This window comes from Pteronotus mesoamericanus, unplaced genomic scaffold, assembly GCF_021234165.1.
Source record: "Pteronotus mesoamericanus isolate MK-2021 breed Mesoamerican mustached bat unplaced genomic scaffold, CSHL_Meso_final contig_702, whole genome shotgun sequence".
Taxonomy (NCBI): Eukaryota; Metazoa; Chordata; class Mammalia; order Chiroptera; family Mormoopidae; genus Pteronotus; species Pteronotus mesoamericanus.
In genome coordinates this window covers 490322-502819 of record NW_026555239.1, presented here as the reverse complement: position 1 = coordinate 502819, position 12498 = coordinate 490322, and positions in this window count along the sequence as shown.

Below are 12498 nucleotides of genomic sequence, written 5' to 3'. Positions count from 1 at the left end.
TCCTCCCAGTGCTGTGTGGTCGGAGCAGTTCAGCCACCCTCTCTGGGCCTTGGTCCCTGCGTCTGTAGGAGTGGGCCACTTGAGTCAAAGGGCCTTACAACCACTGCCCCTTTTCCCTTCCTCCACCCTGGACCTTAATCTCTCCCTAAATTATTGGCCTCCCACGCCCTCTACTCATGCCCCTTCATCGCCCCTCATCATGGCTTCCTGGGCACGGTGGTCCTTGGAGACTCAAAATGTGGTCCCAGGACCAGCTCATCTGCTTCACCTGCTGGGAATGCAGGATCCCAGACCCTGCCCCACACCTACTGAATAAGAATCTTTGGTTAAACAAGACTACTGGGCCCTAACTGGGGTGGCTCAGTGGATTGAGTGCCAGCCTGCAAACCAAATGGTTGCTGGTTCGACTCCCAGTCTAGGTCGCATACCTGCGTTGCGGGCCTGGTTTCCAGTGACGGAGGTGCCGCGCGAGAGGCAACCGCACATTGATGTTTCTCTCCTTCCCTTTCCCCCTCCTTCCCTCTCTCTAAAAATGAGTAAATAAATAAAATCTTGTCTTTAAAAAGTTAATTCTTGTGCACATGAAAGCTTGAGAAGCACTCACCCGAACAACACCACACCACCACCAGAGAGGTACTATTATTATTCCCATTTCACACTGGGGAAACTGAGGCATGGAGAGGTGAAGTGGTTTGATTAAGGTCACACAGACACTAAAGAGTAGAGCCTGGATTCCAGCCCTTACTCTGACTTCAGGGTTCACGCAACCGACTCATTACATTACACTGGGTTGTCTAGGGAAGGCGATGAGTTCCCTGTTGTGAGAAGTGGGGGAGCAGGGGGTGAGGTCCCATTTGTCAAGGATGCTGCTGCAGAGGGGACTCCTGCCCTGTCTCCCGGGTTGGGATAACAATAGCAATCAAGTGGTGAGTACCTCCTGGGTGCCAGCACGGTCAGACACGTTAGTAAGGTTCCCTCCATTCCGCCTCAGCAGGCACCCTCTGAGCAGGCGTTCAGTCCGCGCGCTGTGCAGGTGGCCGCTGCGGAGGCTTCGGGAGGTGAAGTGGGCGGTCCCAGTGCCTCTGGGAGGAGGAGCCAGGCGCCCATCCCCGCCCAGAGGCCTCCCCTGCAGCTAGTGCTGCGAGAAGGCGGTGGCTATTTAAATACCTCAGGTGCGGCTACAGTTCTCCCTGTCCCACCAGCTGGCCTCTCCTTCCCGGCGCCTGCCTCCTCCCCACGCCAGGGAAAAGCGCGTCCATTTGCCATTTGGTGAAACATCTGCCCTCCTGAGAAGCAACTCCAACTGCCAGCGGGGCTGGAACACGGGGCTAGAGTCCTCCTCTTCCCTCTGCTTCTCCAGGGGGGCCGCAGAGGAACCGGCCAAGGCCGGTGGGAGGGGGGTTCTGAGGAGTGACCACTGCGATGGTGAAGGGGAAAGAAGCCGGGCTAAGTGGCCCCAGGGCCAGGGGCTCATTGTGGCCGCTGTGGCCTTGAGCCTGAACTCAGCTTTCCCCTGTTAATGGGGATAAAGAGGACAGATGCATTGCTGACTGGCTGCTTGGCGCTCTTGGTATCGTCTTCCCTATCAAATCCACGCTCCCTATATCTCAACACAGGGAGCTCATGCCCCACATTTTACAGACGAGGAAACTGAGGCTCAAACTTGTCTCTCGCTTCCCCACGTCCCGTAGAGCTCCTGTCCCCAGAGTTCACCGCTCTGTCCTTGGTCATCAGTCCTGCCTGCTCCGTACCCGGCCCATCTTCAGGGCGGAGCGCTTTTCAAACACGCCCCCCCCCGCCCCTCCCATGGGGAGGAGAGAAAATCCTATTCATTTAAAACTTGGCTTTCGGCTGTGCCAGCGCATTGGCCACCTGCACCGTCAGATACTATTTGTCCCTGATGCCAGGTGGTTCCAGACAAGTTCCTCATTCCTCACCCCTTCACGCCTTACTTTTCCGACACTTAAAATGTGTCTGCTGTGAAAAGGCAATTGAGGAGAAGCCAGAAGGGAAATTTCCTTCGGCTCAAAGGGCAAGGATTCTTTCCCTTTTTTTTTTCCCCATGAACAAAGCTAAACGTATGTTCAAAGTCAGATTTATGGAAGAGAGAATGGGGGACTGTTCAACTATATATATATTTTTAAAGTATATGTAGCCCTGGCCGTGTGGTTCAGTTGGTTAAAGCATCCTCCCTACACCAAAAAGCTGAGGTTTCTATCCCCGCTCTGGGCACATATTGAGGTTGAGGGTTCTATCCCTGGTCGGGGAGAGTTCAGGAGGCAACCGAGTACTTACTCTCTCTCTTTCTCTTATTCTCCCTCCCTTCCTCTCTCTCTCTAAAATCAGTAAACATATCCTCGGGTGAGGATTTTTTTTTTAAAGTGTGCGTAATCTTTTTTTCCTTCCTGGTTCTAGCCCTTTGGTATATTTCACCAATGTATTCGAATATCCTGTCAACTGCCCCCAACTGTGCAGAAGGAAAGTGTGAAAATCACCATCTTGAGGACATTCACCACTTAATCTGTGCCTCTCCCCCGGCAGGGCCCTGGAGAGAAGGGGGAGCTAGGGGCCGGGCATCCTGGGGCCCCCTTCAGAGCCCCTGGGGTCGCTATAGGTTCTTCTGGCCTCGGCAAGCGGACGCTTCCCCGTGGAAGGAATGAACTCCTCCCAGTTAGCCCCGAGGTCCGCCCGGGAGACGCGGACGAGTCCATTCCCTCACTGAATGGGGTGGGCTGAGGACGGACTGTCTCCTCTGGTCCCGCCTCAGATGATCGCGAAGCTTTTCCTCCCCTGTTCCAATATCTTTTGAGTGACATGCGGGCCCCATTTTTACAGAGCTGGGAAAAACAAGGTTCCAAAACTCTTCTCCACTGTTAGTTTCAAACACATTTATTGAAGACCAGCTGTGAGCAGTGCGCTTTGCAGGTTGAATTTAGAGGCAGCCTCGAGGAGCCTTTGGGTGCACTGTGGGAAGTGGGTGCTTGTACGTATCACAGAGGAAAGAGTCTTACCCTGGGTTCGGGGGGATCGCCAGGGAGGATTTCAGTTAGGAAAACTCCAGAGGATGCCCTGGTGGGTTTTGAAGGATGAGTAAGAGCTTGTTTGCCTCAAGGACAAGAGGGGAATAGAGCCCCGAGTAGAAGGAACTACATGCACAACAGAAATATGATACGATGTGCTATCCCAGTGCACTTTATTTGTATGGCTCCTTAAAAGAGACCAATGACCAGGGGGTGGGGATGGAGATAAACATCGAGGTTGGAAAGACCTTCGTGGGAGTCTCAGTCTCTGTCATTTGGGTAATTTATTCAAATCTCTTGAAGTCACAGTGTTCTCATCGGTAACCTGGATATAAACCAAGTAGTACTGACTTCACAGGGTAATAGGTTAGCTCAGTATCTAGAGCGCTTTGCAAAGAGTAAACCACGACAAACACCAGTCCTTTGTTCCTTTTTACAGGACATCTGGGCCCATGGAAGGACGGGAGAAGACACAGAAATTTTGTGTTCTCGGAAAGGTGATCACTCTCTCGCCGATTTATTCCCGTAGAAGTGCAGCAGAGACAATGAAAAATAACCTCTCGGCTCGAGGAAGCCTTCTGGGGCGCTAGAAGTTGTATCTTGATCTGAGTGGTGATTACACGGGTTTTATATATATGTAAAAATAATCCATCTGTACTCTTAGGATGTATGTATTAAGTTACACTGTAAATTAAAAAAAAAAAAAGTCTAGCCACGACGCGGCCCCCTCGCCTGGCCCCTGGCGACAGGTGTCTCTGAGATTCTAAAAGCCACTTTCCGCGTGCGGCGCAGGCCCAGCGCCCAATGCCAGTAGTCGCGCACCGCGCGCCGCACGCCCAGGCCTCGGCGAGGTTCCCTAGGCAACCGCATGCCGCTCGCCGCGTCTCCCGAGTGACGAGGCGCCAGCGAAGACCCGGACCCCGGATTTAGGAACCGGAGCCACGGAACTCGGCTGGAGGGACACCGTGGCTGGCCGAGCGCGGAGGGGAGCCACTCGGCGCCCTTTGTCCTTGCGCGCGCATTCCGAGGGCATTCAGTAGGCATTACGCCCCAGCTCGGCTGTGGCCACAAACTGCTGCTTGAACACTCCCTCCCGCCCCCCCGGGGATTCACTCTCAGCTTTCCAGGTGGGGAGATGGAGGGCTTGGCTTGACTGCCACTCAGGGGCAAAACCAAGCAAACACCCCATGGCCTGCTTTCTGGCTTGGACAGCGCAGCCAAGTGGAAGGCACGTAGGGCTGGGTGCTGGCCCCTCTTTGGGCTCTGGTTCCAGCTCTGCTAGCAACTTGCTGCGTGGTCTTCAAAATCCCTTCTCCTGTCTGGGTCTCAGAGATGGAACGCCATCGCTCAGAGTAGCTTTTCCCAAGTATGCGAAATAATGTGTAAAAGTGGCTTACAAACTGTGAAGTGATTTACATGTGTCAAGGACCATCACCGTTGCCACCCTGTTGCCTTCTTGCCTCCATCATCACCCCAGCCCCAACTGCAGCCTCATTGCCAAGCTGCTGCACAGCAAACCTGGGGCTCAGAACTCTCTCCATGCCCACGGGTCTCCAGTCTGCAGGTGAGAATTCCCTCCCCCTTCTTTCCAGTTCCCAAGGAATGGGTCCAAGACAGCTCTCCTGGGCACCAAGGGTCCTTTGGTCCCCAGACCATCCCCTTACAGAGGTTCACGGAGACATCGCCCTCCACCTGCCCTCCTCGCCACCTCTTCCTAATCTCCCACCTTGTGGCTCAGTCATAGAGGTCCCCCACTAAGTGAGGAGGTCTGCAGGTCCTCGGACATGGCCCCTGGACAGAGCCCGTGGGTAACGCCTCTCAGTTCCCTTTGAACGCCACAAGCTGGGCATATCTGGACAGCTGTGTGTTTGTGTGCTGTGAGGCTGTGTACACAATGCTGTGTGTGTATACATGTGCCAGGCATGCATATGTTGGGGGGGGTGTACTTGGAACACGTATTTGTGTACGTGTATGTAAATATGTGTATTTATGGCTGTGTGGTGTGTGTTCACAGGTGTGTGTTATGTGTTTGTGGCATATGTTTTTACCCATGCATATATTTGTGTTTCTGATGGTGTATATGCATATCTGGGTGGGCATTTGCGGGTTTGTACTTGCGATGCGCACGGAGGGTGTGCGAGACTGTGCGGACTGTGCACGTGGAGGCATGTGCCGGAGGGTCTTGGGTGTGGGGCTTTTTTCTTTCCCATCTCCCTCCAGTCGGGTGACCTTCGTCCGCCAGCTGAGGACTGTGGCTCAGGCCACAAGCATGCTCAGGCTTGATCCCGCCCCCTCTGCGGACCTGTGGCTGCCCTGTCTTTGGCTTGCCCGGGTCTTTGGCAGGTGTGGGCAGCGGGGGGAGGGTGGGTGGGTGAATCTGGGGCCAGGGCTTATGTGCCACCCTCCTCCCCTCCCCACAGCAGGAGCAGCCGCGGGAAAGGTTGGCGGAGGGGGGCTATTTTGGGAGCGTCTCCTTAGCAACAGCTGCCACAGGCCGTCTGTGGCAGTTTTTCTATAGGTGCTAAAATATTCCACCCTGGTGACTACTGAATACTGGGGGGTGGGCGAGGGTGGGAGCGGAGGGTGGGAGAGACCCCTACGGTCCTCTGTCCCCAGAGACAGCCTGCTAGGATGGGTCCTGGCCCTCTGGACCCCTCAATTCCCTTTCCCTACCTCTGGCCCTCACCCCTCAAGGCTGGAGACTTCTGAGACAGGCCAGCTGTGTCTCGATCTGATTTCTCATCTAAGCAGCTGGGCTGCCTCAGTTTGTCCCACCTGTAGAATGGACTGGCTGGACTTTAAGGCACTCTTGAGGCCAAAAACCTCTAAACCTCTGGGATGCTGACATTTTGAAGTGGCCCTTTCCCGGATATCCCACCTTCCTGTCCAAGTGCCCCTCTCCCCCAGTCCTCCCAGCCCTGGGCTCGTGCTCTCAGGGCCCCTGCGGAACAAGGGAGGCCTGACTGGGCTCTCCGCGTGAGCCCATTAGTGAGCGCTCTGCTGGCCTGGAGCGACCTTTCCCCAGAAGCTAACAGCGGGTTCAAATCCTGGGTCAGACAGGGGCTTCCTTGCCGGGGGACCTGGGGCAAGGCCCTTCCTCTCTCCATGTCTCAGTTCTGTTTCCTCCCCATGAATGGGGTGGGGAGGTGGGAGGAAAGGCTAGTCACAGTCCCGACCTCCCAGGGCTGCTGTGAAGAGCAGATGAGAATGGAGAGTGTGCAGGACGCTCTGGCCAAATAGACAGAGGTTTTACCATCAGTCTCCATCAAACTGCAGGCCCCGTTCTTCCAGAGAGTTGTCCTTGACCACCCAGGCCACATCACTTGTAACAAAACCACCCCATGCCTCAGTTTCCCATCGGTAACAGGGCCTGTGTCACAGAGTTCTGGAAGGCTTAAGGGAGACAGCACCCTTGAAAGCCTAGAATAGTGCTGGGCACATGGTGTGCACCCAGGGGGTGCTTCTGGGTTAGATGGTCCTCTGAGACCCAGAGAGGATGAACCGCTTGCTCAGGGTCATCCAGGTTCTGACGCCCAAGCCTCCCCCTCCCCCACCCCGAGCCTCTGCACACCTGTCTTCACATCCCTCCCCCAGCTCCCCACCCCTGCCTACTAGAAGCTACTCAGACATGTGATGAACAATGGCAAATTCCTCTTTTAGACTTTAATCATCCTCAGAACAGCCCCATAAAGTGGATATGATCCTCCCCACTTTACATATGAGGACACCGAGGCCCGGAGAGGAGCAGGGAGCTGCCCAGAGTCACGTGAGGGTTGGATGGTGGAGAAGAGACTCTTTTTCCTGGGGTCCATGCTGTTCTCCCTGCCTGGAGCTGCCCTTTTGGCCTCTCCCCACCTCCTCCCAGTCTACCCTTGGCCCCCACACGACCCTCCTTATAGCAGGTGAGTGATGGGGGCCAGGCTGCTGCCCCAGGCCTAGCAAGGTGACCGCCGCCAGATGTTTCTTCTCAGCCCCTGACATCACAGCCACCGGGCCCCCATTTTACAGGCAGGTTGGATGAAATACTTGCTCAAGATCATGCAGTTCCTAAGCGCAGGCAAACCGGGTTGGCCTGACTTCCAGGCTCACTTAACAAGAACCAAACTTGCACCCGTTGCTGGATGAATGAAGGCGTGCGTGATGGTGACTTCTGCAGGGGCGTCAGGGGGCCTTCCCAGCGGGGCAGCGTGGAGGCTGGGCTCGGAGAACAGCAGGAATTTTCTGGGCAGAGAGGGAGGAAGGGCATTTCAGGCAGGGAGAACAGCACGTGCAAAAGCAGAGAGGTGTGGAAGCATCTGGTGTGTTCTGGAATCTATGGGAATCAGGGTGTATGTGTAGGTGTGTGGGGTGTGGGGTAAGGTGGGGCCTGACTGCACGTCTCCCGGAGGAGTCAGGAGTCGGGACTAGATCCTTTCAGGTGAGGGGGTGGGATCTGCAGGGAAGGGAAGCAGTCGCGGTGGTTCTGGCGTCGTGGTCCCTGTGCCAGCCACATCTTCCAGGGGTCAGCACGAAGGAGCTGGAGGAGATTTCATAGTCATTAAGTTCTCAGTCTGACTTCGGGGTGCTTCAGTCTCTCCCTCTCTTAACTGCGGGTAGTCAGAGATGGCCAGGCTCCCTGGGAAGTTCCTCTGACTGTCTAACTGCAGGTGTCCTACCGCTGGAGGAGATGCACTTTCCCATCTCCTTCCTCAGAGGCTTGTAGTGAGGCGGAAGAGCGGTCACGGAAGTGGCTGGCTGCCCAGGGGCTGTGGGGTGCTGGGGTCTTCCCCACGCAGTCCAGACCTGAGGCACAGTCGAGGCAGGAAGAACAGCGCGACGCTCCCATATAAAGACATTTTGAAGTAATGGGGATGCAGAGAACGAGATTGGGATTTGGACCAGTGGCGCCACCTCTGGGTGACTTTGGGCAAGCTTGGGACCCTCGGTACACAGTCTCCCAGTCTCCCAGTCTGTAAAATGGAGCGGCGCTGCCCTGGTACCTGTGAGGGTCCCTCCAGGAGGACCACCTCTGTCTGCGGAGTGGGGTGCCCAGGGTCCTTCACTGTGGGTACTTCAGGAGGGGAAGGGGACCGCTGAGGGGAGTGGCCCGACGCCCAGGAACCTAGCACCGACTGACTCGGCCCCACCCACTCCCTTCCAGGCACGAGGAACCTTTTCCACCTGCCCCTTGGAGGGGTGGAAAACCCGGGAGCGGTTTATCGGAATGGGTTCTGGGAGGAGCGCTCCTGGAGGCAGGAGGAAAACCCGGGCAGGATTTAAGGCAGGAGCCGGGCCACGCGCCCCCGGCCCCGGCCCCGGCCCCTGCCCCGCGCGAACGGCGGGTGGGAGGGGGTTTGACGTCTCGCCGGGCCGAGGGGAAGGGGTAGGCCGGACCCCCCAGGCCGCCCGGGGCTCGGGGGCTGGGGTGGTGGCGGTGGTGCGGCCCCCGCAGCGGGGCGCGGGTCACGTGTGAGGAGGGGCGAAAGTCTCGCAAAGCGGGGCGGCTTGCGGCGAGTTGGGAGTTCTCGGCGCGCCGCGGGCGGCGGGAGCTCGGGCTCCCGGGCTAGCCGGGGACGCGGCAGCGGCGGGGGCCGGGGTCCGAGACAGCGGGGGCCGCCCAGAGAGTGCGAGGGAGAGAGAGACGAGAAGGACAGAGACGGGGCGGGAGGGAGATTGAGACGCGCAGGGGAGAGACAGGGCAGAGGCAGGAGGAGGCAGGGGAGAGACTGGGAGGACGACCGGGACGAAGACAGAGACCCCGCAGGGAGACACAGCGAGAGCGAGGCAGACGGGGGAGACCCGCAGAGACAGAGACCCGCGGGGCCGGCGGGGGAAGGGGCGGCAGAGCCCGGGCCGGTCGCCCAAAGGGGTCTCGGGCCGGAGGCGAGCGCAGCGGGGCAGGGAAGGGGAGCGAGTGACAGCAAGAGAACAGCGAGGGGCGGCGGAGGGGAGGGCACCAGCGCCGGGGGCGGGGGGCGCGAGCTCGGGGCGGCGAGAGCCATGGGCCCCCGGAGCCCCGCGCTCTGAGCCCGGCCCGGGGCCCGACGATGCTGACGCCCAGGCGGCGCCGAGGGCGCGGCGCGGGGCAGCGCTGAAAGTTGGGTGGCCGGCGGGGAGCGGCCCGGGACTGTGCGGTGGCGCCGAGACGCCGAGACCCGGAGACCCAAGGACAGACCCGCCGGCAGCCGGGGAGGGGGGCGGGGCCGGACCACCGAGTTCTCGGGGAGGGGGCGCCAGGACTCCCTTCTCTCCTGGGACACCGACCGCCGGACCGCGCCGGGGATGTAGCGCCCGCTCACCGCCTCCCGGACACTCATCGGACATCCGCCCCGCGGTAAGCCTGGCCCGCGCCCTCCGCTGGCGCTGTCCGTCTCTGTCCCACCGCGTGCGTGTCTGTGTGTCCTGGGCCGGCCGCTTTGGCCCCTCGCGTGCGTTCAACACCTTTACCTTATTCCTGACGCGGGCTCCTGCGACTTCCCAGGAGCTGGCAGCTCTGTCCTTCTGTCTTCAGGAGCAGCAAGGTCTGGGTTGATGCCAGTAATGGTGGAGAGGCGGGTGGAACTGGCCTTGACCTCCTGCCCTGGCCCTGACCTTTCCCTGCCTCCACCCACCCCCACTTGTCACGCTGCGTTTCAGAGGAGCTTCAAGGCAGGTGACTTGTGGCAACCGGGTGGAAGAGCTCTGCTTTCCACAGCCCCAACTGCAGCCTATTTGCAAATGATCCTTCCATCTGATAGAGAACAAAATCAGTTCTCACGTCTTGAGCGCCTACTTTGGGCCTGGTGACCCCAGGGTTGGGGGACAGGAATCCAGTCAATGAGGCATGTCACATCTCGCAGTGGTGGCTGTGGGGAGAGGCGCAGGCTGCTATTTCCTCCGTGAAGGGATGGGCCCCAGGGCAGGGAAACTTCCCGTCCAACATGCCGAATGTCCCCTGAGAGCAGCGTCACGCTTCTGCCCCGATGCCCAGGCTCCAGGGTGGGGAGCGGATGCAGGCAGGCGGTAGCAGGCAGGCGTGTGGTGGACCAGCCAGAGGCAGTGTGGCCTGGCCGAGTTGTCAGGGGACAGCCTCAAGAGCCGCAGGATGTCAAGCAGCAGGTTAAGGAGAGAGAGCGCTCAGGGAGGGAGGCCACACAGGCGAGGCCCACAGGAGCCATACCCTGTGTATGCCTATGTGCGTGCGTGTGTGTGTGTGTGTGTGTGTGTGTGTAAAATGTCTATTTCGCTTCTCCACATCCAGTTCTGTGATCTCTAGAGCGTCTGAACTTCAGGGGCCTATTGCCAGGATGTGGAGGGGCCTGAAAGCCACATTGTGGCCCTGGCTTGCACTGGGATAAAGGGAGCACAAGGTGGAAGAGGGCGGTGGGATGAGGGCTGGAGTGCAACACGGCCGGAGCACAGGCTGTCGGCCACCGAGCTGTCCCGTCTCTAAATCAGAGCCTGGGTTACTGAGCCTAGAACATTCGACTCTGTTCTCCATGGGAGGAAGGGCTCTTTCTGGGGTTTTCCACACTGGGCAGTGGGCCCCATAAGTCTTCCATTCGGGCTCCTGGAAGTCAGCTCAGCTAGCCCAGGAGCCGGCGCCCTGGCACGTCACTTGCTCCCTGACCCTCACCTGTGGAATGAGGACAGCACTCCCTGCTGCGCTGACCCCACGGGGGGCCCCTGGGCTCAGGCAAGCGCAGGGCTGGCTCTTCGCAGGCTGGGGAAGGGGCTGGGCAATGGGGGTGAGGACTCGCTTTACCTTTGGGAAGGTGCCCAGCTACCAGGGAGGGGAGATTATGACCTGAAATAGAGAGCTGACCATGGAGGGGAGGGGTCCAGGGATTACAGGGACGCTCTGGGGCTCGGGGGCTACTCCTCAGGATCCCTGGGGCTGCCCTTGAAAAAGAAGCTCCTCTCCCAGGAAAAGCCTTTGGGGTGACTGGGGACAGTTAGTGCTGGCCTTGAGTTTCTGCTGGGTGACCTTGGGTAGCCGTCTTGACCTCCCTGAGCCTCAGTTTCTTCACCTGGAGATGGGGGACGATGGCGCTGACTTCCCTGTGTTGCCAAGCGCTTCACAGGCTGTGCCGCGTCTCTGCAAGCAGCCCGCACGAGCCTGGAGCATAGTAGGTTCTTGACAGACATTTGTGGACCAGAGAATGAAGTAGCGGTAGGAGATGCTGTGAAAGGATTTCTTAGCTTAGGATAAGAGGGACGGGGAGGAGGAACGGTGTAGGCTTACAGGGCGGGCTGGTTCTTAATGTGGATCTGGGGGAGGTGGGGGCGGGAGCTGAGGGGGGTGTGAGGAGGAGGGGGCCCCTCTGCGGGGACCACTGAGTCACGAGGACATGTAAGCGACATGACAACCAGCAACATGGTAACCAGGAGACTAGCGATGGGAAATGGAGCTGGAACGGTGTGTTGCGGGGTGGGGGGCGGGGGGGCGGCGGCACAGGACTGACGGCACCAGGGCTGGAGGGGCCAGGGAGCGGCCAGGCCGGCCTCTCAGAGCGAGGGGGGGCCTCGAGGCCAGGTGGGCTGCCGGGGCGGGGGGCCGGAGCGGAGGGAGGGCAGGTGCCGCAGGGGTCTGCCGGGCAGGGGGGCTTCTCCCGCACCTCCCGAGGCTCCTCGCTCCTCTCCTCCACATCTCCACTCTTCATGCCTCTCCCCCTAGGATGCCAAATTTGGCTCACGCAATCTGTCGTCTCTCTTCTGAGATTGGCACCAGCACCAAAGCCGAGCGCATTACATCACCACAGCTCCCCCTGCGCGAGGAGAGGGGAGGGAGGGCCAGGGGGCCAGGGGACCAGAGGCCAAGCCTCAACCGTCTCTCCTGTCTTCCTGCTCGCTCTTCCCGCCTCCGTCCCAGAGGCTGGGGGCTTCCGGGAGCAGCCAAGTGGGGCCTAGAGGCAGGACAAGGGCTTCAATCTTGGGGAGCCCCCAGGGTCGAGCAGGAGGTCAGACATGTTGCTGTCCCCCTGGCTAACTGGGGCCTGGGAGGCCGGGAGCCTGTGTTCAGCACCCCAGTTTTTTTATCGCCTCACTGTGTGACCTTGGGCAGCCCTCCACCCCCACCCCATACAGAGTCTACATCTGTATAGAGAACAGTTGGCCACTCAAGATCGTGGTGGTGACTCTCGGAAAAAAGACGCCCTTGAGCTCTGCTGCTCTCCTGGGCACGGAGGAGGACTCCTGGATTTTGAATTGCTCTCTGTGACCTTGAGGAAGTGACTTGACTTCCTTATGCCTCCATCTCCTTACCTGTGAAATGGGGACAACAGAACCTTCAAAGGGACTAGATGTAAAGGCCGGTGCAGGGGAAGAGAGGGGGTCTCGGGCCCTGAAAGCACAGACCCCTGGGGACTCCGCAGCTCCTGGCACGCTAGGATGGAGCCGGGCTGGGCCGGCTCGGCCTTTGGCCGGGGCAGTAGGACAGCGTCTCAATTCAGACAGAAGGCCTGGAGTGTAGATCGCTGGCCTGGTGCCCTCATTTTACAAAAGCAGAAATTGAGGCTCA